This window comes from Pelodiscus sinensis, chromosome 7 (genome assembly GCF_049634645.1).
Source record: "Pelodiscus sinensis isolate JC-2024 chromosome 7, ASM4963464v1, whole genome shotgun sequence".
Taxonomy (NCBI): Eukaryota; Metazoa; Chordata; order Testudines; family Trionychidae; genus Pelodiscus; species Pelodiscus sinensis.
The window spans coordinates 35,574,818-35,601,464 of record NC_134717.1 but is presented as its reverse complement, the minus strand read 5'-3'; the positions used below and the strand labels follow the sequence as shown (position 1 = coordinate 35,601,464).

The 26,647-nt window shown below is 41.9% G+C and overlaps 1 long non-coding RNA gene across 1 annotated transcript in view; it reads left to right on the top strand.

The window, feature by feature from the left end:
- Positions 1-602: 602 nt before the first annotated feature.
- LOC112546461 (uncharacterized) overlaps positions 603-26,647 on the top strand; it is a 60,674-nt gene continuing 34,629 nt past the window's right edge. The window contains exon 1 of the long non-coding RNA XR_012905455.1: positions 603-724. This is a non-coding gene — a long non-coding RNA (uncharacterized LOC112546461). The remainder of the gene's footprint in view (positions 725-26,647) is intronic.

Genomic DNA, 26,647 nt, shown 5'->3' with positions numbered 1-26,647 from the left:
TGATAAATAACCAGTATGTGTCACTTTTTTGTATGAGGAATGATATAGGGGGAAAAAGCCCTACAGCTATAACTTCCATTTATCTACTACAGAGAGAGAGAGAGAAAAAGAGAGAATAAAGGAAAAATAAACATGCCTATAATTTTTCAGCATCTAGCATCTTTTCTTTCTAAAAAAGTAGTCTGTATATTTCTTATTTACCAAAATGATTTCTGACACTGATTGAACAATCCACAATACTTCAATTTTTTTTATAGTTTACATTCTTCTGGAAAAATTGAATCCTTTTTGTATCTAACATCAGGCTGACGAGTAAAATGTGTTCCTTGATTTTTTTTTCAAAGTTATTTGGCCTGATGTTTAATTTCATCTTTGTTTTCCTGTACTTACATGCCTTATGATCACCTTGGAGAGAAAATTCTGCCTATATCATAACATGCATTTTTGTTATTGATAATATACACAATTTTCTGTATTCACCAAAACTGGTTTTTACTTTTACAACATTCTTTCCCTGCTTTATACAGCTTCCTCTTCATCACATTCCTACACGCTAATATTTCTTGTCTTTCTCTCAGACTAGCATGAAATTCAAGTCTGAGCTTGGAGCCTGCTTTCTATGCCCTTTAGAATGTTAAAAAGATTGGACAAAGAAGTGAAGATTTTTCATCTTGGTCTCATTTTTACATCCTGATATACTACTGAGAATTAGTCTTATAATACAGTATGTATATGATATGATTGCTGCTTATGAGATAATTAATCAAGTATCTGAGTAAAATAGCAATTAGAATAATTAATTATTTGTGTGCGTGCCATACTCAATGTAAATATGTTCATTTCATATTTGCCATTATGATTGGTTAAATCTTTAATTTTGAAACAAAACATAGTAACAAATGTAGCGGTTTGGGATCAGTAGTGAGATGGAAATACATCCAGATTTTTTATTCAGATCCGGTTTTGATTGCAAGCTCATTTCTGACATTTCCAGAAAATAAGAATTCTCTTTCCACAAGGGAAAGGTTTCAACATTTGTTTTTCATTGTGCATCAGAACAAAAGTTGAACCTTCTGAGATTTTTTTCACAGAATCAGGGAATTGGGAGTCCCAGATTCAAGTCCTTGCTCTGAATCAGGCAAAGACTCACTAAGCAGAAGGCCTTAACCATTAGTATATTAGCTATTTTAGGGCATCTCTTGCATAAATTTTATCCTGGATCTGAGGAACTTTTCTGTGATTTTTCCCGGAATCAACATTCTCTGATTAAAAGTGTTGTCAAAAAAATCCTGACCAGTGACCTCTTTGAATAAGTTTAGTGGCTTTGTGATAGAAATGTAGCTGTGTTAGTCTGGGGTAGCTGAAGCAAAATGCAGAACAATGTAGCACTTTAAAGACTAACAAGATGGTTTATTAGATGATGAGCTTTCGTGGGCCAGACCCACTTCCTCAGATCAAATAGTGGAAGAAAATAGTCACAACCATATATACCAAAGGATACAATTAAAAAAAATGAACACATATGAAAAGGACAAATCACATTTCAGAACAGGAGGAGGATGCAGGGGGAGGAGAAGGAAGGAAGGTAAGTGTCTGTGAATTGATGATATTAGAGGTGGGGAGAGTGGGATGTTTGTGAGTTAATGGTATTAGAGGTGATAATTGGGGAAGCTATCTTGGTAATGGGTAAGATAGTTTGAGTGTTTGTTCATTCCTTGTTGGAGAGTGTCGAATTTAAACATGAATGACAGTTCAGAGGATTCCCTTTCAAGTGCAGATGTAAAAGGTCTTTGTAGCAGAATACAGGTGGTTAAGTCATTGAGAGTGTGTCCTTTCTGGTTAAAATGGCAAGAAACTGTTTTTTCTTTGTGATCTTGTCTGATATCTGTTTTGTGGGCATTAATCCTTTGGCGAAGTGTCTGAGATGTTTGTCCAATGTACATAGCAGACGGACACTTTCGGCACATGATAGCATAGATTATATTTCTGGATGCGCAGGAATATGTGTTCTTGATCTTATAACTCACTTGGTTAGGTCCAATAATGGTATCAGCAGAATGAATATGTGGACAAAGCTGGCAACGGGGTTTGTTGCAAGGGAAGGAACCAGGGTTGGTATTAGTGTGGTATGTCCTGTGGTTGTTGGTAAGAATCATCTTGAGGTTAGGTGGTTGTCTATAGGAGACTATGGGTCTGTCTCCCAGAGCCTCTTGGAGTATGGTATCCTGTTCCAGTATAGGCTGTAGTTTATTGATAATGTGTTGGACAGGTTTAAGTTGGGGGTTGTAGGTGATGACAAGTGGTGTTATATTGTTGGTTTTCTTGGGTCTGTCTTGAAGTAGATGGTTTCTAGGTATTCGTCTGGCTCTTTCAATTTGCTTTTTTATTTCTCTGGGTGGGTAGTTGAGGTTTATAAATGCTTGGTAGAGATCCTGAAGCTTCTGGTCTCTGTCAGTGGGATTAGAGCAGATGCGGTTGTATCGAAGGGCTTGGCTATAGACGATGGATCATGTGGTGTGTTCTGGATGGGAGCTGGAAGCATGTAGGTAACTGTATGAGTCAGTGGGTTTTCTGTAGAGAGTGGTGTCTAATTTTCCATTGTTGATTTGTACTGTGGTGTCCAGGAAGTGGATCTCTCGTGTAGAATGGTCCAGGCTGAGGTTGATGGTGGGGTGTAGGTTGTTGAAATCTCTGTGGAATATCTCCAGTGTTTCTTGGCCATGTGTCCAGATCATAAAGATGTCATCGATGTGGCTTTAATCCAGTTCCTTCTGAATGCTCTAAAAACCACCTTTGTAATCAGCAAGTGTCTGCAAAGAGTCCAAAAGATGAACAGTCATGGGAATTAATGACCCCCTAAATACTTAATTAGCTTACGAAAAATCAAATAAATATGCAAATCTACACCAAATCATGGTACTTTATTGATACCTAATGAGTCTGCTGTGAAAAGTGAAATTAACAAGCATAGCTGGGATTGGTCCTGCCTTGGGCAGAGGGCTGGACTTGATGTCTCTTCCAGCCCTAGGATTCTATGAATCTACAAGTATCACTTTTCATAACAGCAGGCCTACTAATGGGGGCTGAGGCGTGGAGGGGCAAAGAGGGCAACTGCCACAGGGACCAGAGTTCCTACGGGGCCTGAAAGCTCCTGGCTGCCACTGCTACTATGGCAGCAGTGGCAGCCAGAGCCGCGGGCCCTTCAAATTACTACCAGGGTGATACGCAATGTGCTCAGGGTAGCACTGAGGGCTGCCAGGAGGAAGTGTGGCACTTAGGTCTGCCTAACTCCAGCCCTGCCCCTTTCCTCCGAAGCCCCACTCCTTCTGGGAGAACTGAGCTGGCACCCCCCCACACCTTGCCCAGTGTGGCTGTTGTTTCTGCTGTACAGCAGACTTATTCATCCCTGTCAAGCCTGAGGACAAATTAAGTCCTGGATGCGGGATCAAGGGAGACTGTGAGACTGTGAGTAAAACAGGCACTATAGGTATACAGCCTCATCTTTGGATTTGGGTTGTATTTGGGTCCCTGATTTTGAGTACCACCTCCAGGTGGTGTTTGGTGTCAGGAATTAGTCCCTTTACACAGAAGAATCAGTCCTTTTTTCCCCACTGGGCATGTGTTTACACTAGGAAATTATTTCTTAATTAAATTCAAAATAATAACTCCTGAAACAACTATTTTGAGATAAGCTTACTCCCCAAGAAAAGCAGGAGTACAGATTCCAAAGCAACCAGCCCATTATTTCGCAATAACAGGCTTGGTAGTGTGGACGCTATGCTTATTATTTCAAAATAATTCCCTAGTGTAGGCCAGGGCTCTGAGAACAAAGTCTGTGGCCTCCTTCCTCACTCAGTACACAGATGCAGAGGCCCAGGACTATCTGGCCTGAGGTGATTTCTGTAGAGGAATGTGCTAACTACCATCCACTTAGGATGGAGTGGTTCATTACCTCACCAAAATCATTCTGGCTATGTCCGGGTCTTTGGTCAGGATATGGAAATGTATTCACTTGCTTACATGGGTATATCATGTGCGCAGCAGCTCTGCACCTAATAAATTATGCCAGTCAGAAAGACCCTTAGGCAGTCAGGAAACCTTTGCTGACATATGCTGCATCTTTTAAAAGAATTGCACTTCAACAAACAACAAGGCATTTTTCAAGGTCTCATTACCGACATGTTCAGTTAAACAGAACTTGTAAGATTCTGGGTAATAGCACAGGAGAAATCAGCTATTTAATGTCAGAGTCTTTGGGAGTATTTAGCATGTCTGTGATATACCTCCCTGCCATCATCACTGCTGATAATGCAACACCAGCATTTGTTTTTAAGAAGTTGCTTTTGATAGTAATAGTAATTCAAAATAACCTTACTATTGGATGCCTGAATTGTGTCATTCCTGGAACTACCTCAAAAAAGGCTTGGTTATTATGGGTAAAATTCATCTCTGTCCAGGGAAGGCCTATCTACCACTTTAGTCGCCCCTAAAATATGGCTTAAGGGAATATAAGTGGTTCATAGGACATGTGATGGTCCCAGGAGTGAATCTCACTCTATACAAACAAATGATCTCAAAACAGCTTCTAAGGTAATGCAAGGCTTTCTTGAGTAACACAGTTATTGATCACTGGATAGAATTACCCAGTATTTCACCTTTAATGCAATACTAGATTTATGAGATTAATAACCAATAATTACAGAACAATTCACTATAATTTAAACATGGGACTTTCAACCTATGGACTGTATTATATGTGTCTGAAGGGCATTGACTCTTTCATATTCCAGTCACGAGGAAGAGTGCCTACTGGAAGAGAGCATAGTGGGGAGCAAAGAGTTTTACAGAATCCCCATGGTCAGATATATTTCAAAAGAGGACATATGAGATCTCTACCAATAGCCAATAGATCATTGTGATCATTGCAAAATGTGTGTATGGGTAATATTTAAGAAGTCATGTAGCTATCCTGAACATTCTGTTCTTTAGGTCTTGGAATTAAGGCAGGCCACCAAGAGGTGACTTACCTTGGGCTATGTCTAGACTACAATAGACTCATAGGCTGTGTCTAGACTGGCAAGTTTTTCCGCAAAAGCAACTGCTTTTGCGGAAAAACTTGCCAGCTGTCTACACTGGCCGCATGAATTTCCGCAAGAACACTGACGATCTCATGTAAGAAATCAGTGCTTCTTGTGGTAATACTATGCTGCTCCCATTCAGGCAAAAGTCCTTTTGCGCAAAGCTTTTGCACAAAGCTTTTGTGCAAAAGGGCCAGTGTAGACAGCTCAGATTTGTTTTGCGCAAAAAAGCCCCAATCACGAAAATGGCGATCGGGGCTTTTTTGCGGAAAAGCGCATCTAGATTGGCACGGACGCTTTTCCACAAAAAGTGCTTTTACGGAAAAGCATCCATGCCAATCTAGATGCTCTTTTCTGCAAATGCTTTTAATGGAAAACTTTTCTGTTAAAAGCATTTGCGGAAAATCATGCCAGTCTAGACGTAGCCATAGACTTTAAGGTCAGAAGGGACCATTATGATCATCTAGTCTGACCCCCTGCACAGTGCAGGCCACAGAATCTTACCCACCCCCTCCTAGAATAATCCTCTCACCTATATCTCAGATATTGAAGCTTTCAAATAGTTTGAAGACCCCAAAATGCAGAGAATCCTCCAGCTGTGATCTGTCCCACATGCTACAGAGGAAGTTGAAGGTTTTACTAGAAAAAGGTTCGCAAATTGAGCTCTGCAGTTTATGTACTTTTTCCTGATAGTTTTGTCAGAAAAGGCTTTTCTGAAATTTGGCCCATCTACGGTGGGCCAAATTTCAGAAAAACTTCCTCTTTTGGAAGAGCCCTTCTTCCTCACGGAATGAGGAAGACAGGGTTTCTAAAAGAGTGCATTTGCTCTTACACACACACAAAGAAAGGTAGAAGAGCAGATGCATCCCTGGATGAGGCAGAGTTTTACCGGGATTCTTCTGGTATCCTGTGAAAGCCTCGTAGTCTAGACGTAGCCAAGGACATGTTCCTTCCAGGAAAGAAGTAACGGATGCTTGCCTCTTGGTCTGGGTATATGTGTAGTGTACATTATATATCTCAAAATAGATGCCAGTTTTCCTCCTGAAATACAAGCCAGTTGTAAGATTACAAAATCTCCAAGTGAGAAAATCTACTTGAAATAAAACAAAACAAAATAGCAGGGTGTTGCCCTTTCACAGAATTGTTAGGAATATCCTAAGGTGCAAGAAAACACATAGTAGCCTTCACCAAAGAGGCAAGCTATTAATTCCCACATTGGACCTTCCTGTTGTTGCACCCTTGGGACCAGACCAGTCCCAAATGAGGAAATGTGCCAGACCAGGGGAGATCTAGGCTGCCAGACACCAGTCCAGAGCACACTTCCACTGGTGGGATCCCAGTGCCACTGGCTCTCTGGTCAGAGAATGACCGTGGATGTTGCCAGATCAGAGAGTTCCAATTTTGGCAAGTTCAACATGTCTTTATCTTATGAAGGGAGGATCGTAACTGTAAACAACTGTAACATGCTACATGGATTGTGGGGAGCAAATTCTACAAGACTTCAGAGTATCTTGTCAATAAGTCTAGGTTCTAGAAAGTATGCTATGATTTTATTTTACATGTAGCCTTTCAGTTCAAATATATCTGCTTCCTAGTACTTGAATCTTTATTCTTTGTTAAATAAACTTGTATTTGCTTTCACTCTGTCTAAGTGCTGTGAGTTGACTGGTGTGAGGTGGAAATGGAAAGCTAATGCACACTATTTCTTTGGAAGCTGTGAATTGTGTGAACACTGTGCATGTCCCATGGAACAGGAGATGGACATTCCAGAAGAGTCTTGGATGGCTTGAATGTGCCTATTGCTAGTCTGTAGCTGAGAGGAGAGTGCTTGCTTTGCCTATGGCCAGTGGGTTTGAGGAACTGAAGGGCCCAGACAAGGCTTCTTCATGCTAAGGGCAGGTGGTAACAAAGTGCCTTGCACCTGCACTACATCTGAGGCATGTCACAAGTGCACAAGCTATACACTAACTCCTGTATTGCCATGTGTAGAATGGGATCTCAAAAACATATTGATATGTGAAACTTTTTGTTTATAAAGTAGTGTTTTCTCTTTATAACAGTCTTTCACAGTTCCCTACTAAAGAGCCTCTTCTGATAGAATACATCAGTGTTTCTTAAACTTTTTAAGACCAAGGAACAGCAAACAGTATTTTTTTTAATGAGGAACACCACAGATTTTTTTGTTGAGCAAAAAAAGATACAAAAAAAAAAAGAAAGAAAAAGGGCGGGGGGTGGGGGAGAGTAATTGAGAAAAAAAGGCACCTGTCTCTTTAAGGATGGCCATTTTGAACTCTCTTGTTCTCCGCGGCACACCAGTGTTCCCTAGAACACAGTTTAAGAAACACTGGAATACACTAACACTGTCTTACTCTCATTCTCTTTCATTATTCAGTGTCCTTTGTAGAACACATAGGATAACAATACACTGTCCCCTTCTTAAAGGAAGAACTATGGAGAGAAACAATATAAGGCCTCATTAGTAAATAAAAGTGTAGAGACAATTCCGCCACTCCATTCTTTGTGATGCCAATGAGTGAAATGTTTTGTGTGACTGATTTCAGGACAGACTGCAGTGGCTGCTAGCTGTTCCATGTATTAACACTGTTTACTTACTTTGCATACTTTAAAAATTCTTAGTCCTGCTTTTCAAATGCACTTAAATAGAAACTACAATTTTTCATTAGCTGCTTTGTAGGAGATGTACGACCACAGAGATTTTTGGATTTCAGAGAAATATTTGTTCCCCACCAGAATACAGCAATCAAAAATAAATAAGACAGTTTCCTCTTCAAGGCAGAGGCATTTTGTACTTAATTTCATGTAACATCTCATTTGATTTTGTGTCATTTTATTCCTGGTGACTCTGTTCCAAAATAAGAAACATCACCATATTGGAAGAAAGTCAAACTAGAGATTATATTAGGCTCAGGCAAATGGTATTCACCTTTTATAGCCCCTATGTTTTATAATGAAGATACCTCATTGAAACAATGATGCATACTTCAACAGTTCCCTGGAGAGCAGTGAATCCTGTTTGGAGAGATTCATGAATATGTGCATTAGCACAATCCAACTGGAACTTGCCCTTAAAAACGAACCACAAGAGAAGCTGATCAGTTTCTGCTTATGTATATAATCAGAAGGTTATCATATTATCTCTCTCTCCACAGGGAAAAGCAGATGCATATTCTACACCACTTTAAGAAGAGAAATGACCACCCCCCCCGCGTCCCCAACAACCAGCTTTTCTCTGCCCACACACACTCTTCCAATAATGTTCTTTGTATGAGATATGCAGAAATACCGTTTAGAAAAGGAAAGAAGGAATACACAATCTGTTTCTTTAAATGAAGATTTGTTTTAAGAATGAGTAGTCATAGCCTAAACCTTTTAAAATTTACATCTACATAAATTTAGTCAAAGCCATTAATAAACCTGAAGTAAGTTCAGAGACTGCTATAGATGGCAAAGAGATGAGACAACCATTTCACAGAGGCAAGGTTTGCAAAGATATACGTGAAACTCTGTGTCGTGAAGATGAATGAGAGACACGTGAGTAGTTCTTGAAGCAGTAGTTTATTTAAAGTACAAAGAATTCAGTGAAAAATACTTCTGGCCAGCAGTTGGTGCCCAGATTTCAAGAAAAATGGCAGACCACCACTAAGCTAGTGACAGTGATAAAGAATATCCACACAGATTTGCAGATTTATCTTTAGGTTTGTAGCAACCTCAGCAGTATGAAAACCCCAATACCATTATAATACTATTTTGCTACTTCGAAAACAAATTTGAAAAAATTCTAATATCTTGAGACTATGATGGTGCATATTATTAAATCATCATTACACATACTTTATCAACAATACAAAATATCAGTTAAAACAATCATTCTAATCTATGCTAGTAAAGATTTAAGTAGTCAAACAAAGGGGAAAAGAAAAAATATTGTAAATCATCCCAAATGTAAAATGTGGTTTTGCTGTATTATTGTCTATTTGAAATCTTCTGAGCCCATAAAACACTTATATTAGTGGTTTATAGTGTACAATTCAAATAGAAAGATCTGATTAAAAATAAGTCTACAATTTTATTACAACAAGAAAAAACTTGATGACATTGATAGGCATGTTTAATTTAAGCTGTCAGATTGTCATTACAAGGACATCTATGTTAATGAATTTGGAGAAACTGTTACAAGGAACTACTTCTGATCATCAAAAGCAAAGATGGTTGTTGTTTAATTTTTTTTATAAAATACATATCATGAGTCCAGCCTTGTCTCTTGCAGTCCAAAGATCCTGAATTCAAAACTTTTTTGGATGTCTAAACTCTTCTTGTGTTGAAGCAAAATCTCTCAAGCTGTATGTACTAATTTTTATGGCTTGTTTTTAAGGCAGGTGGAGAGTGTATAGCAATCTCTAAACAAAATATATAAACAGGACATAATAATGCCCTTTAAAGAGGATATAATTTCATAAATGTGCAGTAGACTTATCCTGACTTTGCACCACATGCTAAACTAGCATGCCTGGCAGATTAACACTAAACTCAACTTCTACTTCGTGAGTATTATTTTTTCCTTAGAAAGTGTGTGTGTGTGTGTGCACCCGTGCATGTGTGAGTGTGTGTGTGAGAAAAATACCGTGCTTGCCCAGTTCAGGCAGTTGAAACACTCAGCAATATTTATATTTTTTCTACAGTTAATAATGGGTTTTCTCTATAACAAAGAAGAAAAAAATTCATAGGACATAGGGAGAAAGGCAAACAGGTTTGTTTTTCTTGTTTTGCTCTGGTGTGTCCCAGCTAGCTATATAACACAGCAGTTATCACCACATGTCATCAAATAACCAGCATAAGCAAACATGCTGTCCCTCAGCAATGACCCCACATTAAAAAATCTAAATACTGATAGGGGACATTACTACCATTCCACACCCCCCCCTCCCCCACCCAAGCCCTAGGACATGGACATAAACAATATTTAATACAGGAGAAATATTTTAGCACACTGAACATCTTGCTGCCGCCAGACATTTTGGCTGCATCTAGCTCTGAACAAAAATACTCACGTAGGACATTGATACCAGAGAATTTTGTCTCTTTTTTTGCTGGCATTGTGCAGAGGCACCAGAAAACAGTATTTTTTTAAAACACTGAAATTTGGTGAGATTTTGGTCTTGTACCAAAAAGAAAAAAAAGAACTTTTCACTTTTTACCTATGTAACTGCTTTTTGTTTTACAAAAATAAAGCTTGTTCATCAAAGAAGGGGGGGGTGAAGGTGGAATGGAAGGTCAAAGGGTAAATTCCAATTGCTGAGACATGTTTTTATGAGTTGAATCTTAACCATGTGATAAGCAGCTTTCTGACTCTGACGGGAAGGGGGTTTGAAAGCATCAGAGGAAGTCTTTGAGAAGCACTGTACAAATTTAACTGTCGGTTTATGAAAATTACTCTCTTACTTGACTTTTATTTTTTGTTCAAAGGCTTGACTGGAAATTTTCACACCTAAAACGCTGCATCGGGCTTGGTAAACGGAGGGGAAATTAAGCTATTAATTTGTTGTATGAGTGATAAGTTCCTTTTCCCCAACAAATTTGTATTTGATGTAAAAAAGAAACAAACAGAAGAAAGTGTTTAAAAAGATGTTGCTAAAATTGTGCTAGAAGCAATGGACACAGAACATATCAGATACAATAGCAGAATGGGCAGGGAAGGACATGTAGCATAAAAGCACGTGCAACACCAGCCATAGCAGAAGCTGCACCTTTCTACTTCTCCTCCCACTAATAAAAACCAGAATAGGCAGCAACCAATCCTTCAGACTTCTTGACAGATTCTTCTCATTCCAGTAAGTCAGCACTCCCAGCATTAGCTGATGAGCTGCCTCTCTTTTCTATTAGTTTGTGACATAAATGGCTGTACAACAAGGAATACACAGATCACCCAGGTCAAAGATATTGATAACTTCTGTTTTTGGTAGATGGTACAAAAGGTAGCTTTAATGTGGCTGGTTCAGTGAGGGTTTCTGTGCGAACTGCCATGACAGAGGTATTGTTGGTATTACAGGCAAAGGATACCAGAACTGAATGGTGAATGCCAATGGGCATAGTCAATAGGTATCTATGATACTTACCCAGGAATTGGAAAGACAAGAAGAATTAATGAAATTCAATGAGGTTAGCTGCATGATGATGACCATTATGGTCTTATTGAACCAATTTTCTGCTGATTTAAACTGGCATAGCTCAGTTGAAATTAATAGAGCTGTACCAATTTATGCCAGCAGAAAATTGGCATTTTTTTTCATGTGAGTACTGCAATCAGATCAAGTGGCGAACATTAGCCATGCTAATTTATTTTTCTTGGATAATTTAAGAAAATCCAGTTTTTTGTGAACATACTTAAGTTAATTGAAATTTTGAAGACAGTTATATCCCATCCAGAATTTTAAGGGAAATGTTTTGATAAACAGTTTATCAGTTCTTCAGCTGATGTAAATCAGTGTACCTCCATTGACATAATCAGAACAACATGAACTTATACCAGGTGATGATCTGATTCAATATCCCAAAATAGCTAATTTGTGGTGAAGATTTGTGCCCTTGTGTATTTCTTTTACAGAAGCTATTTTTACTGTGTTGGGGGGAGGAGGCGAGGAGCGGTATTTAAGCAAATTCATGTAATAAAAAACTAATGAATGATAGAAAAGGGAAAAAAAGAAGAAAAACCTGGCCTTGTTATTTTATGATTTGATCCTGAAATTCCTTACCCATGTGACTACAGCCATTGACCACTAAGGACAATTGATGTGAATGAAGTTTTTGGAGGATCATTGCTGAAGATTACAGGGTTTTGTGAAGTACATTTTACCAGCAAAATACTTCAATCAGAAAAATCCAAATATGTCACCCGGCTACAAACAGGGATGATCTGAGATACATTTCTCTATTCCCGTAAATCCCAATCCTCTGCATGATTCAGATCCCACTATTTACTTTTGCAGGACATGAGAGTATTCAGCATCTTCCACAGTCAGTCCTTTTATGAGGACTGATCCCCAGCATGGGTGTGTGTCACTTCTACTCAGGATCAGAATTGGGTGTTAGGCATATTTTAATGGTAACAGAAAACAGATGGTATTATGGTCTTCTTTATTACTGAATTTACCTGTTTGCGATCAGTTCATTTAACTTCTGTATCATTAGAAAAAAAACTAAAAAGAAATTTTATAAATTTGGATGATCTTCCAAGAAAAAATTGGTTTCCTTTATTCACAGTGTCATACTAACAACAATAGATTATTGCTTTGCTGATATTGCATTTGACAAAACAAAGAAACTCTAAGTAGACCATATAAAAGATATTGTCTTTGCAACAAAGAAAGCGTCAAGATGAGCTTCTCCCCTTTTAAATTGATATACTAAAATTCTATATATTTTTAAATTCTTATAATTCAAAACAGAGCAAAATTTGACAGTATTACAATTTCCACATAACTAAACCAAAGCTTTCTGAGAGAAGTTTCAGAAGAATTTTTTAATGGTTTGTCTATATTATAAGTGCCCTCTACTGCCAAAAAGCTATATTACATAGAAGAAAACCAAGAGCTACCAAACAGAAATCTGCCCAGAGACTGAAAGGAAGGGCAAGGAAGAATATGATACTTATTGGTTAAAGGGCAAGGTAGTTTGGATTCAAATGTTCCACCAGGAAAAAGTTTATCTTATCAATCCTGAAAGCGTTTTCCATCCTTCCTGTTTTTTAGTTTGAAATTGAGCTAGTTTCTCTACCATCTACCTACTTCTCTCTTTCTAGGTTATATGACCCCCATAACCATATGTATACCATATAAGTTAAAAGATGGCAATGGTTTCCTGTCATAATGTAACGTACAGAGTCAAACTGTGGCCCAGACTAATGTAGATATGCAATAAAGTAAGAGCTCTTAATCTCTTTGCATGTCCATATTAGCATACCCTCCATCTCCTTTAGAGAATGGCTTCTAAGCCATTCTCTCTACTTCCCTCCACTCAGTGGCCTATACAGCTGAGAGGGGTATGTGGCCGTGGGAAAGATAGGGAGAAGTTCTTTGAAATGGGTGAAGAGACACAGCAATGTTCTTCCCCCAGAGGTGCTGGGGAGGGAATCTAGAAGAATTTCTGAGTCAGAATTTCTAGCCTTCAATGAGTTGATGCACATTGTTTTTATTTATATACTTTCCCCTGAATTGTACGGGGGATGGGTTTCATTCTTAACTGTCCTCTGTTGTACAGCAAAGACAAAAGAGCAGTTTACTAGCACCTACATTTTTATTTGTAATATCGGCCAAGTCAGATATAAAATCATTACTCAGGAATATCTACATTCAGGAATTTGGTTATGAAAACTTCAGAAAAAATGAGGAAATGTTTGTTTTGCAAACAATTTACATTTTTAGATAAAACTTTCATAAACATATAATTTAAAACTATATATGCATAGTGTATGATACATTGGAATAGAGATGACATGTCCATTGTGTGCATAGATTATATATATATATATACATTTGTACAGCTGCATATTGCATGTAAATTTTGTGGCTGTGTGATATTACTGTAGTAAGCCACAATGAACAACAAGGACAAACGAGTCACAAGAAGTGAACTATCCATGTCCATTTTGTAGTCTTTTACCTTATTAATCATCAAGTAGGATATTAATATTACAATATTTTCAAGCTCTTGCCATATGAGTTTTTAATATTCGTATATTTGTTATGTTTCAAGAAAATCAGAATACTGGTAAAAGTGGAAAATGCTGCCACTTTTTTTGTTTTACTTCCACTCTTTGCAGTCAATTTCTGTGGCTCTGTGTTGGTTACCTAGGAGACCACTGCAGAATGGAATGGGATTGGCTCTGCTGTCAGAGTGATTGTTAGAGTTGTCAGGAGTTTTGTGTGGTTGATGTTTATAAGGGCTTGAGTGAGTGTGTGTGTGTGTGTGTGTGTGTGTGTAAATGCTTGATAAATTGATTTTTTAATTGCAATATGAAAAAAACTACATTGATCATAGAATGATATCAGATAAATCAGAAAAAGTAAGACCTGTTATGACCTCTTCTGTAGGATTGTTTCTATTATGCTATAGTCTAGAATGCTTTGTCCAGTCTGGTTTAAATGACTCGAACAATAGGGCTACTATCACTGTCCTGGAGAAAGGTTCTGAAATTGGTTTTCCTTGGGAAAAGGTAGATTGAAAGATGTTACATGTGAAATTGTACTTTTAGTGTCTTAGGAAATTACATAATTTCTTTTAAACTAACAGTGAAGATATTCTTTTAAAAAAGGAATAACTATGTAGGTTTGTTAGCCTGCATAATTAACCCTTAGACTTGTGAGCTAAGATTTTTAATAAGCAATTCATGTTGAAATTATAGTACAAATTTATATTGTACCAACAAGTATAAAACTACTCATGCAACAAATCTGTATGTATGTGTATGTATTTACACTCAGTTGTTAAACATAATAGTAATATAAAGTTTATTTTAATTATTTTGCAATATACGTGCAGATTTTAATATGTGTCAGAGATACTGGACTGACAGGTCTATAAAATCAGATCCTCTGTTAAGCTACAAAAAACTTCATAGACTCAGATACTGAGGAGAAAAGAGACCATTGTGATTATCTAGTCTCACCTTCTGTATAACACAAACCACAGAACTTCCCTGAAATAATACCTGGAGCAGATCTTCCAAATTTAAAACAAGCAAAAGGAAGTTTTTCTTCACTCAGCACACAGTCAGCCTGTGGAACTCCTTGCCAGAGGATGCAGTAAAGGCCAGAACTTTAACAGGATTCAAAAAGAACTAGACTCATGGAGGTTAGGTCCATCAATGGTTATTAGCCAGGTTGGATAGGAATGTTACCCCTAGCCTCTGTTTCTCTGGAAGTGAGGTATAGAGAAGGGATCACGTGAGAATCATCTGTTGTGATTCCTCCCTGTGGAGCATCTGGTATTGGCCACTGTCAGCAGACAGGATACTGAGCTAGATGGACCTTTGGTCTGACCCAGTATGGCCATTCTTATGTTCTTAAATAAAACACATAATCTTGATTTGTCAGTGATGGAGAATCCATCAAGACCCCTGGTAAATTGTTCTGATGATCAATTTTCCTCACTATTAAAAAGTTTATGCCTCATTTCCAATTTGAATATGTGCTGCAACTTCCAGACATTAGATTAAGGAACCCATTATTAAATATTTGTTTTTCATCTAGGTACTGATATACTTCGATCCAGTAATCCCTAAAACTTCTCTTTGTTAAGTTAAATAGAAAAGTCAATCACTATATGGCAGGTTTTCTAACATGTTAATCATTTTTGTAACTCTTCTCTGAACCCTTTCAAATTTTTCAACATCCCTCTTGAATTGTGGACATTAGAACTGAATACATGATAAGAGCAGCAGTCACACCATTACCACTATCAGAGGTAAAATACTTAAGATTCCCTTGTTAATACATCAAAGAAATCACTTTTGCCCTTCTGGCTACAGTTTCAGACTTGGAGTGCATATTCAGATAATTATCCAGCACGATCCCCAACAATCTATCCAAAGAAGCAGTGATTCTGAAAAAGTGTCCTATCCTGCAAGTATGGCCTACTTTTTTGTTCCTAGATTCATACATTTACATTAAATCATATTATATAAACTTCATCAGTTATTACTTTAAATTTTCTTCTGGGTCATTGACAAAAATGTTAAATAGCAAAGGGCCAAGAACAGACCCTACAGAACCCCACTACAGAAACACCTGCTCAATGATAATTCCCCATTTACAATTATATCAGTTAGCCAGTTTTTAATCCATTTATTGTGTGCCATGTTAATTATCATGCCAGTTTTTTTAATCAAAATGGCATGCAATGCCAAGTCAAATACTATACAGACACCTATTACCTAAGCACTATTCCCTTTATCAACCAAACTATCAATCGCTTCAAAAACACAGCTAGTTAGCTTGAATTGACAGGATCTATTTTTCATAAACCAGTGTTGACTGCCATTAATTATATTACCCTCCTTTAATTCTTTATTAATTGAGTCCTGAATTAGCCACTTCATTATTTTGTCTGGGATCAATGTCAGACTGACAGGCCTATAATTACCAGCTTACCCCCCTTGTTCTTTGTAAATTCTGGCACACCGTTACCTTTCTTCTAGTCTTCTGGAGTTCCTCAGAATTAACACTCTTGGGTTCCAGTTATCTAGACCTGCTGATTTACAGCATAGTAGTGGCCTGTAGGCTTTTGCACAAAAAAAATCAGTTCTGCTCGGGAGGGACAACTCTTTGGAGTGAGCAGAGGTTAGAATTCAAATCTCCATATTCACTGGCTCCTTAGTCTGTCTGACGGGACTGCTAACAAGGATGCATGTGTTCCTAACTCTAGTGGTGCATTTTGTTCTGGGCAAACTTGATTACAGTATAGAAATGTCTTCACACTGAGAAAATACCAGGCACTACAGGACTTTTATTCAAGCTGAGAAAAGGAATAAGAAGAGCCAGTGCCCAGAATAGAAAACAGATACATTCAAATTACAAATTAGGGTCCATTTTCTTTTTTAACTGTGATGGTGATTAAGCGAAGTTAGTTTCTTCATCTCTTGATGTTTTCAAATTAAAACTGGATGCCTCTCTAGAGGATATACTTTAGTCAAACATGAGTTATTGGGCTTACTATAGGTATAACTGGATGGAATTTAGTGGCCTGTAATGTACAGGAGGTCAGACTAGGTGATCTAATGGTCTGTTCTGGCATTAAACTCTGTGAATCTATCAATTTCATACAGTAAGCAAAGATCCATCGGAGAAAAATTTTGGCCTCTACTAGTCTTTCAGGTTTGAACAAATGATTAGAAAGGAGAAGTAGCATCAACATGTACAGTAGGAAAAGTTAGTCTTTCAAAATAATTCATTATTATTATTAAGATTAAAGTACAAGTTGTATCTCCCTTAACCTGGACTCTCTAGTTCGGCAACATCCATGGTCCAGCATGACCATAGATGTTCCTAGACCCACAGAGCCCTGGCATAAGGAGGTCAGGCCGCAGTGCAGGAGCAGCAAGGAGATGCAGAGACTCAGCTAGGAGCCAGAGTGCAGGACCTAGAGGGGCGGGTGGTACAGCAGGGAATTCGGGAGGGGGTTGGAAGCAGCAGTGGGGAACGTTGGCTCCTGTCCTGTGGAGCTCAGGATGGCAGTGGCAGCCATGGAGCTCTGTCCCTGTCTGTGGCTCTCTGGCCCCAGCAGCAGCCAGGACTTTACGGGCCATATTGGGAGGGACCTGCTCTGGTCCGGCAAATCCCCTCATTCGGTACTAGTCAGGTCCCGAGGGAGCCAGAAAAGGGAGGTCCAACCTATAGCTCCTATGGGAGCCTGTAGATCCTATGGTCTTAACTAAGGTACAGGGCCCCATTTTGCTAAGTGTTATTCATGCAGACAGTCCCTGCTTTAGGGAGTTCAAAGTCCAGGTTTATAAAAAGATACAGCAGATGGAAGCAGCAACTAAGAATGCTGATAATTAAACTATACACATATACAACTTATGGAATCATAAAGTAAGTCATATACATTACAGTGATATGCATTACTTTAAGTTGTATTACAGTACATAAATATTGTATATGTACAAAGTTGTCAGCTAGAAGGAAAATAAAAAAGGCCATAGACTGATTTGCTTAGTACAAAGTTGCACAAATAAACACAAAGAAATCATTAATATTGTGCAGGGCTGGCCTTACCATGAGGCGAACTGAGGCGGCTGCCTCAGGTGCCGGGCTGTGTGTGGGGGGGAGGGGAAGGAGGGTGCCCAGAGTGTAGAAAATTGTGTCTGCTGCTGCTGCATATGTATTCTCTCTGCTCCAGATGCACAGAGATGGTGGAGTGCTGTGCTGGAAGAAGGAGGGCACAAGAGACATAACAGGCAGGCAGGCAGGCAGGCAGGAGAAAAGGTGAGAGGGAATAAGGAGCTGCAGGGAGAGAGAAGAGTAAGAGCCTCTTATGTACCTCTCTAGCACCCCCAGGAACCTGGACTGATTAACACCAGCTTCTCAGGGAACTTCCTGTTTCCTGCTGTTTTCCTGAACCCACTTGAGGAGAACAGGCAGTCAACTGAAGTAGTAGGAGCCAGTTAGGCCCTAAAGATGCTGATATCTTCCCTCATTCAGGCCCTACTACCAGCCTGCTTATTTCTCCCCTTCAACTGAGTGTTGAGAGCCACTACAGCTGGCACAGAACAGCAGTCATGAGTGAAAGAAGAAAACTCCCTTCTGGGGCAGCATTCAGAAAAAGAAAGCAAACAAAGGAAGTTTTTCTATCTAAGCAGGAAGGAGCTCTCCTGAGATACATAGACACAAGTGTTCATGGTGAGCCTTCTGGCCTCAGTGAGGATGTGAGTGGTGAGGAGATGCCTGAACTTCCAGTTAGTCAGAGTGCAGGTGACCTGGCAGCTACTGCAGCATACATATCTCCATCTCAAATGGATGTACCCATGCACATTCCTGAAGAAAAGTGTAGATCAGAGAAGAGTGTCATGGAGGTGCAAGAAACAGCTGCCACTGGGTTCAGTTCCTTAAGTCTAGATGATCCAGGACTGTGGACCCACTTGAGCAGTAGCCCGAGGGACTTCCTTGTACTGCATGGGCCACAGCAAGTGAAAAACTTCATGTTCCCCAAAGACAATGAAAATAGAAGTTTCCATCCAACACATTATTGGAAATCCCCAATGGTGACAAAGTGGAGAGGCCATGGCTTATGTACTCAAAAACCCAGAATACTGCATACTGTTCTTATTGCAAATTCTTCCAGTCTAATGTTCCAGCCACATTGGGTTCTATAGGAAAAAGGACTGGAAAAATCTGGCTCAAAATCCGGCATGCCATGAGAAGGCAGCAAATCACCAGAGAGCATTCCATAGGTGGAAAGAGCTTGAGATGAGACTAAGGTTGAAGGCCACCATAGATGATCAGCATCAAAAGAAGATTACATCAGAGTCTCTCTACTGGCAAAATGTTCTGAAAAGGCTCATTGTTGTGAGAATGCTTGCAACCCAAAACCTAGCACTGTATGGCACTTCAAATCAGATGTATGTGCCAAACAATGGAAACTTCCTTAAAACTGTGGAGCTAATGGCTGAGTTTGATGCTGTACTCCAGGAGCATCTAAGAAGAGTTAGCACCCAAGAAATGTACACACACCACTACCTTGGAAAAACAATTCAAAATGAGATCATACAGTTACTGGCAACAAAAGTCAAACAGAAGATTGTGGCAGATCTGAAGTCAGCAAGGGTATGTCTACACTACGAAATTAATTCGAACTAACAGCTGTTAGTTCGAATTAACTTTAATAGGTGCTACACATGCAAACCGCTAGTTCGAACTTAATTCGAACTAGCGGAGCACTTAATTCCAACTAGGTAAACCTCATTCTACTAGGACTAACACCTAGTTTGAATTAAGTAGTTCGAATTAAGGGCTGTGTAGCCTCTAAATTCGAACTAGTGGGATGCTAGCCCTTCCCAGCTTGCTCTGGTGGCCACTCTGGGCACAACCAGGGAAACTCTTTTGCTCCCCACCCAGCCCCGGAGCCCTTAAAAGGGCACGGTCTGGCTACGGTGCACGTGCCAGGTGCAAGCCTGCCAGAACCCAGCCAGCAGACCCTGCACCTGGCACAGCACAAGCCAGCCACCCACTGCCACCCAACCCTCCGCCTCTTCCCAGGACCAGGCTGGTGGCTCCAAGGAGCCTGCCCAGGGCTGCTAGAGGCGGGCGCCCACCTGGTCTAGTGCGGAGATCTTGGACCTCATCCAGGATTGGGGGAAGGCCTTCAACGTCCACAACCTCCACACTAGGAACAGGAAAGTGGCTGTCTATGGCAGGATAGCTGCCCATCCTGGCCACCAAAGGCCACATGCGAACCCAGGAGCAGGTTTGCATGAAAATCAAGGTGGTCCAGTGAGACCCCCGACCCTGAGCTTAGAACATAAGAACATAAGAATGGCCGTACTAGGTCAGACCAAAGGTCCTTTAGGCCAGTAACCTGTCTGCTGACAGCGGCCAACACTAGGTGCCCAGGAGGGAATGGACCGAAGACAATGACCAAGCCATTTGTCTCGTGCCATCCACCTCCAGCCTTCCACAAACAGAGGCCAGGGACACCATTCCTACCCCGTGGCTAATACCACTCCATGGAACCAACCTCCATGACTTTATCTAACTTCTCTTTAAACTGTGTTATAGTTCTAGCCTTCACAGCCTCCTGTGGCAAGGAGTTCCACAGGTTGACTATTTGCTTTGTGAAGAAGAACTTTCTTTTATTAGTTTGAAGCCTGCTACCCATTAATTTCATTTGGTGTCCTCTAGTCCTTCTATTATGGGAACTAATGAAGAACTTTTCTTTATGCACCCTCTCCATACCACTCATGATTTAAAATACCTCTATCATATCCCCCTTCAGTCTCCTCTTTTCTAAGCTGAAAAGTCCCAGTCTCTTTAGCCTCTCTTCATATGGGACCTGTTCCAAACCCCTGATCATTTTAGTTGCCCTTTTCAGAACCCTTTCCAAGGCCAAAATATCTTTTCTGAGGTGAGGATATCACATATGTACACAATATTGAAGATATGGCTTACCATAGTTTGCTACTTCCCCTCCTCCTTCTTCCCCTGGCTTCCCCCTTCCATCTCCCTCCTCCCAGGTTTCCCCCTCCCCTTTCCCAGCCTCTCTCTTCCCCTCTCACACCTCCTTTTCCAGGCTCCCCTGAGGTTAATTCCCCCCCCCCCCAGTTTTGTTAAATAAAGATACTTTCTATTTTTGAAAACACGTGTCCTTTATTTTTTACCTCAGGAAGGGGGGCTAGGGAGGGGTACGTGGAAGGAGATGAGGGAGGAATGGGGTATGAGCCCCCGATGGGGAGGACTGGGGTGGCTCCACGGACTCCTCGGGGTGGAAGCTCTCCTGCAGCCCCCCGATTGACTCCCCTGGATGGCAGCCTGCGGCATGTGCAGCCGGTCTGATGGCTGAGTGCTGTGATGTGCCGAGTGTGGGCACTCAGGGCACTCCAAGTCAGGACTGCTTTGCAAGCGGGGAACCCCTGAGAACTGTCTGTCCGGGGTGGGGGTCGAGTCCCTTTAAGCACAGCCCTCGGCTAGCCTGAGACAGCAGCTCCACGCTCTAAGTCCTAACCTGATGCCCTGCTGGCACTGCTTCCAGCCAGCCTTAGCTTCGGTTCAGGGTCCACTCAATGTGGACATGCTAGTTCGAATTAGCAAAACGCTAATTCGAACTAGTTTTTAGGTCTAGATGCACTAGTTCGAATTAGCTTAGTTCGAATTAACTAATTTGAATTAAGTTAGTTCGAATTAGTGCTGTAGTGTAGACATACCCCAAGATATTACTCTGTTATTCTGGACTACACACCTGTCATCTGCCATACAGAACAAATTACTTTAATGGTGCGTTTTGTAACAACAGAACCTAGTGAAAATGTCCCTGCAATGGTGACTGTCAGAGAGATTTTCTAGAATTTATTGACATTGATGATACTACAGGAGCTGATATGACAAATGTGCTTCTTAAAAAGTTGGAAGATACGGGAATTGCGATAGCTGACATGAGAGGTCAGGATTACAATAATGGAGCCAACATGAGAGGAAAGAACAGAGGAGTGTAAACACGGATCTGATAGTTAAACCCTCGAGCTTTTTTTGTCCCATGCAGTTCTCATTCATGGAACGTGGTGGTCAGTGATGCACCATCCGTTTCTAGTGAAGCTGCTGAATTTTTAAATCTAATTCAAAGCATCTATGTATTTTTCTCTGCGTCAACTCATCGATGGCAAATTTTGAAGCAACATCTGGGAACATCCTCTCTGACACTGAAACCACTGAGTGCCACATGATGGGAAAATCGAGTGGAGGCAATAAAGCCTATCAAAAACTAAATTGGGAAGATAGATGATGCCATAGTTGCCATTATGGAGGACAATGATATGAAAGGAACTGTTCGTGGGAGAACAGTGGCAGAGGGAAATGGAATCACCAGAAACATGCATAACTTCACATTTCTGTGTGGCTCAGGGTATGTCTACACTACCCCGCTAGTTCAAACTAGCGGGGTAATGTATGCATACCGCACTTGCTAATGAAGCCCGGGATTTGAATTTCCCGGGCTTCATTAGCATAAGTGGGGAGCCGCCATTTTTAAATCCCCGCTGCTTCGAACCCCGTGCAGCGCGGCTACACGGGGCTCGAACTAGGTAGTTCAGACTAGGTTCCTATTCCGAACTACCGTTGCTCCTCGTGAAACAAGGTGTACCGGTAGTTCGGAATAGGCACCCTAGTCCGAACTACCTAGTTCGAGCCCCGTGTAGCCGCGCTGCACGGGGTTCGAAGTAGCGGGGATTTAAAAATGGCGGCTCCCCGCTTATGCTAATGAAGCCCGGGAAATTCAAATCCCGGGCTTCATTAGCAAGTACGGTATGCATACATTACCCTCCTAGTTCGAACTAGGAGAGTAGTGTAGACATACCCTCAGTGTTGTGGCATGACATACTATTTGAAATAAAATGTTGTAAGCAAGAGACTCCAAGGTGATGACCTTGATATATCTGGAGCAATAGAACAACTGGACAAAGCAAAGTCATACCTACAGTCTTACCGGTCAGATGAGATATTTCAAAACATTCTGAAGAGTGCACAGAAGTTGGCAGAGAAACTTGAAACTGAAGCTATTTTCCCACCCATTCAAGAGTACAAGAGTCACCGAAGAAGAAGACATTTTAATTATGAGGCACAGGATAATCCTATAAGAGACCCCAAACAACAGTTCAAAGTTGAATTCTTTAACCAGGTGCTAGATTGTGCAATACAGTCAGTTGAAGAACGTTTCATGCAGCTCAAGGAACACAGCAGTATATTTGGGTATGTCTACACTGCAAAGTTAATTTGAAATAACAGCCATTATTTTGAATTAACTTTAATAGCATCTATACATGCAAACCACTATTTCAAAATTAATTTGAAATAGTGTAGCACTTAATTCAAATTTGGTAAACCTCATTCTACGAGAAGTAACACCAAATTCGAAATAGCTATTTCAAATTAAGTGCTGTGTAGACACTTAATTTGAAATAGGGGTCTCCAGCCCTTCCCAGGAAGCCCTGGTGGCCACTCTGGGGCTCCCCTCTCCCCAACTTACTCCCCTCTCCCCAGCCCCAACCAAGAACACTCCTCTCCCTCCACCCTTCCCCCCTCACCGGAGCCCGTAAAGGGGTTGACTCTGGCCACAGTTCCTTTGCCAGATCCAAGCCTGCCAGCCCAGAGATAGCAGTCACTGCCACTGACCCAGTGACCCCAAAACATGAGCCAGCAAGCCACTGGAAGCCAGCCCTCCACCGCTCTCCAGAAGCAGTCTGCCCACTCCCAGGAGCCTGAAAGGGGCCTGAGAAGGTGAGCGCCTTCCTGGTCCAGGGTGGAGACCATGGACCTTATTCAGATTTGGGGGGGATACCCCCAACATCCATGATCTCTGCACTAGACAGAGGAACGCAGCCATGTATGGCAGGATAGATGCCAGCCTGGCCACCAAAGGGCACATGCAAACCCAGGAGCAGGTTAGCATGAAAGTCAAGTTGGTCCAGCAAGACCCCCAACGCTGTGCCTTGAGCTTCCCCTCCCCCTTCTTCCCCTTGCTTCTCCCTTCCAGCTCTCTCCTCCCAAGTTCCCCCTCCCCTCTTCCACCCTCTCTTTTCACCTCTCCCACGTCCTTTTCCCAGTCTCCCCAGAGGTTCACCCCTCCCCCCCAGTTTTGTTCAATAAACTCAGTTTATATTTTTGAACATACGTGTCTTTTCTTTGACATCAGGAAGGGGGGCTATGGAGGGGTAAGTGGAAGGATGTGAGGGTATGACTACACTACAGCGCTAATTCGAACTAACTTAGTTCGAATTAGTTAATTCAAACTAAGCTAATTCGAACTAACGCATCCAGACTAAAAAGCTAGTTTGAATTAGCATTTTGCTAATTCGAACTAGCATGTCCACACAGAGTGGACCCTGAACCGGGGTTAAGGATGGCCGGAAGCAGTGCCGGCAGGGCATCAGATGAGGACTTAGAGCATGGAGATGCTGTCTCAGGCTAGCCGAGGGCTGTGCTTAAAGGGTCCCGACCCCCACCCCGGACAGACAGTTCTCAGGGGTGCCCTGCTTACAAAGCAGTCCTGGCTTGGATTGCCCGGAGTACCCACACTGGGCACATCATAACACTCGGCCATCAGACCGGCTGCACTTGCCGCAGGCTGCCATCCTGGGAGAGGGGGCAATCGAGGGGCTGCAGGAGAGCTTCCACCCCCAGAAGCCCACAGAGCCACCCCAGTCCTCCCCCTCGGGAGTTCGTACCCCGTTCCTCCCTCACCTCCTTCCACTTACCCCTCCCTAGCCCCCTTTCCTGATGTACAAAATAAAGGACAATTGTATTCAAAAATAGAATCTCTCTTTATTGAACAAAACTGGGGGAGACTGGGAAAAGGAGGTGGGAGGGGGAAGAGAGAGGGTGGGAGAGGGGAGGGCAAATACAATGATGAGGGGTTTGGAACAGGTCCCATATGAAGAGAGGCTAAAGAGACTGGGACTTTTCATCTTAGAAAAGAGGAGATGGAGGGAGGATATGATAGAGGTCTATAAAAGCACGAGTGGGGTGGAGAGGGTGCATACAGAAAAGTTCTTCATTAGTTCCCATAGTAGAAGGACTAGAGGACACCAAAGGAAAGGAATGGGTAGCAGGCTTCAAACTAGTAACAGAAAGTTGTTCTTCACAAAGCAAAGAGTCAACCTGTGGAACTCCTTGCTGCAGGAGGCTATGAAGGCTAGAACTAGAACAGAGTTTAAAGAGAAGTGAGATAAAGTGATGGAGGTTGGGTCGATGGAGTGGTATTAGCCAGGGGGTAGGAATGGTGTCCCTGCCCAAAGTTTGTGGAAGGCTGGAGAGGGATGGCACGAGACTAATGGCTTGGTCACTGTCTTCGGTCCATCCCTTCCAGGATCCCTAGGGTTGGCCGCTGTTGGCAGACAGGCTACTGGGCTAGATGGACCTTTGGTCTGACCCAGTACGGCCATTGTAAGCTCAGGGCTCAGGGTCGGGGGTCTCAGTGGACCCCCTTGATTTTCATACACACCTGCTCCTGGGTGGCCAGGATGGCAGCTCTCCTGCCCTAGACGGCCACTTTCCTGTGCCTAGTGCGGAGGTCGGGGATGAGGTCCACGATGTCCGCACTAGACCAGGTGGGTGCCCGCCTCTTGCGGTCCCAGACAAGCTTCCGGGAGCTGCCAGCCTGGTCCCGGGAAGAGGGGGAGGGCTGGGGGGCATCGGGTGGCTGGCTCGAGCCGTGCCAGGTGCAGGGTCTGCTGGCTGGGTGCTGGCAGGCTTGCACCTGGCACGGGCACCGTAGCCAGCCCGTGCCCCTTTAAGGGGTCCGGGGCCGGAAGGGGGGCATACGAGTTTCCCTGGTGTTGCCCAGAGTGGCCACCAGGGAAAGCTGGGAAGGGCTAGCCTCCCACTAGTTCGAATTAAGGGGCTACACACCCCTTAATTTGAACTAGTAAGTTCGAACTAGGCTTAGTCCTCGTAGAATGAGGTTTACCTAGTTCGAACTAAGCGCTCCGCTAGTTCGAATTAAGTTTGAACTAGCGGAGCGCTTGTGTAGTGCCTATCAAAGTTAATTCGAACTAACGGCCGTTAGTTCGAATTAACTTTGTAGTGTAGACATACCCTCAGGGAGAAATGGGGCATGAACCCCCGGTGGGGAGGATCGGGGTGGCTCCTAGGGCTTCTCAGGGTGGACGCTCTCCCTCAGGGCCTCCTGGATCTTGACAGACTCCCGATGGACCCCCCCAGATGGCAGCCTGCAGAAAGTGCAGCCAGGATGATGGCAACAACCCACGAGATGCACCGGTGTGCCCAGGGGCAGCTCTGGCTCCATGTGGCCGAGTGCTGTGGTGTCCCAAGTGCGGTCACTCAGGGTACTCCAAGACAGGACTGCTTTGCTGTCCCCCAACAAGATAGACAAGCAAGCGGGGAACCCTGAGAACTATCTGTCCAGGGTGGGGGTAAGGTCCCTTTAAGCATGGAGCTTAGTTAGCCTAAGGCAGCAGCCCCACACACTAAGTCTTATCCTGATGCCCTGCTGGCACTGGTTCCGGCCAGCCTTAACTTCGGTTCAGGGTCCACTCTGTGTAGACATGCTATTTCAAAATAGCAAAACACTATTTCGAAATAGTTTTTGTGTATAGATGTGTTATTTCGAATTAGCTTTATTGAAATTAACTATTTCAAATTAAGTTAATTCAAAATAGCACTGTAGTGTAGACATACCCTTTGGGATGTTGTATGATATTCCAAAACTCCTCACTATACCTGAAAAAGACTTACACCAGTAAGGCAGAGCAATAAAGACAGTGTTGGCACATGATGACATGTGCGATATTGATGTGAGTGATTTAGGTGATGAACTGAAAGCCCTTTCAAGGT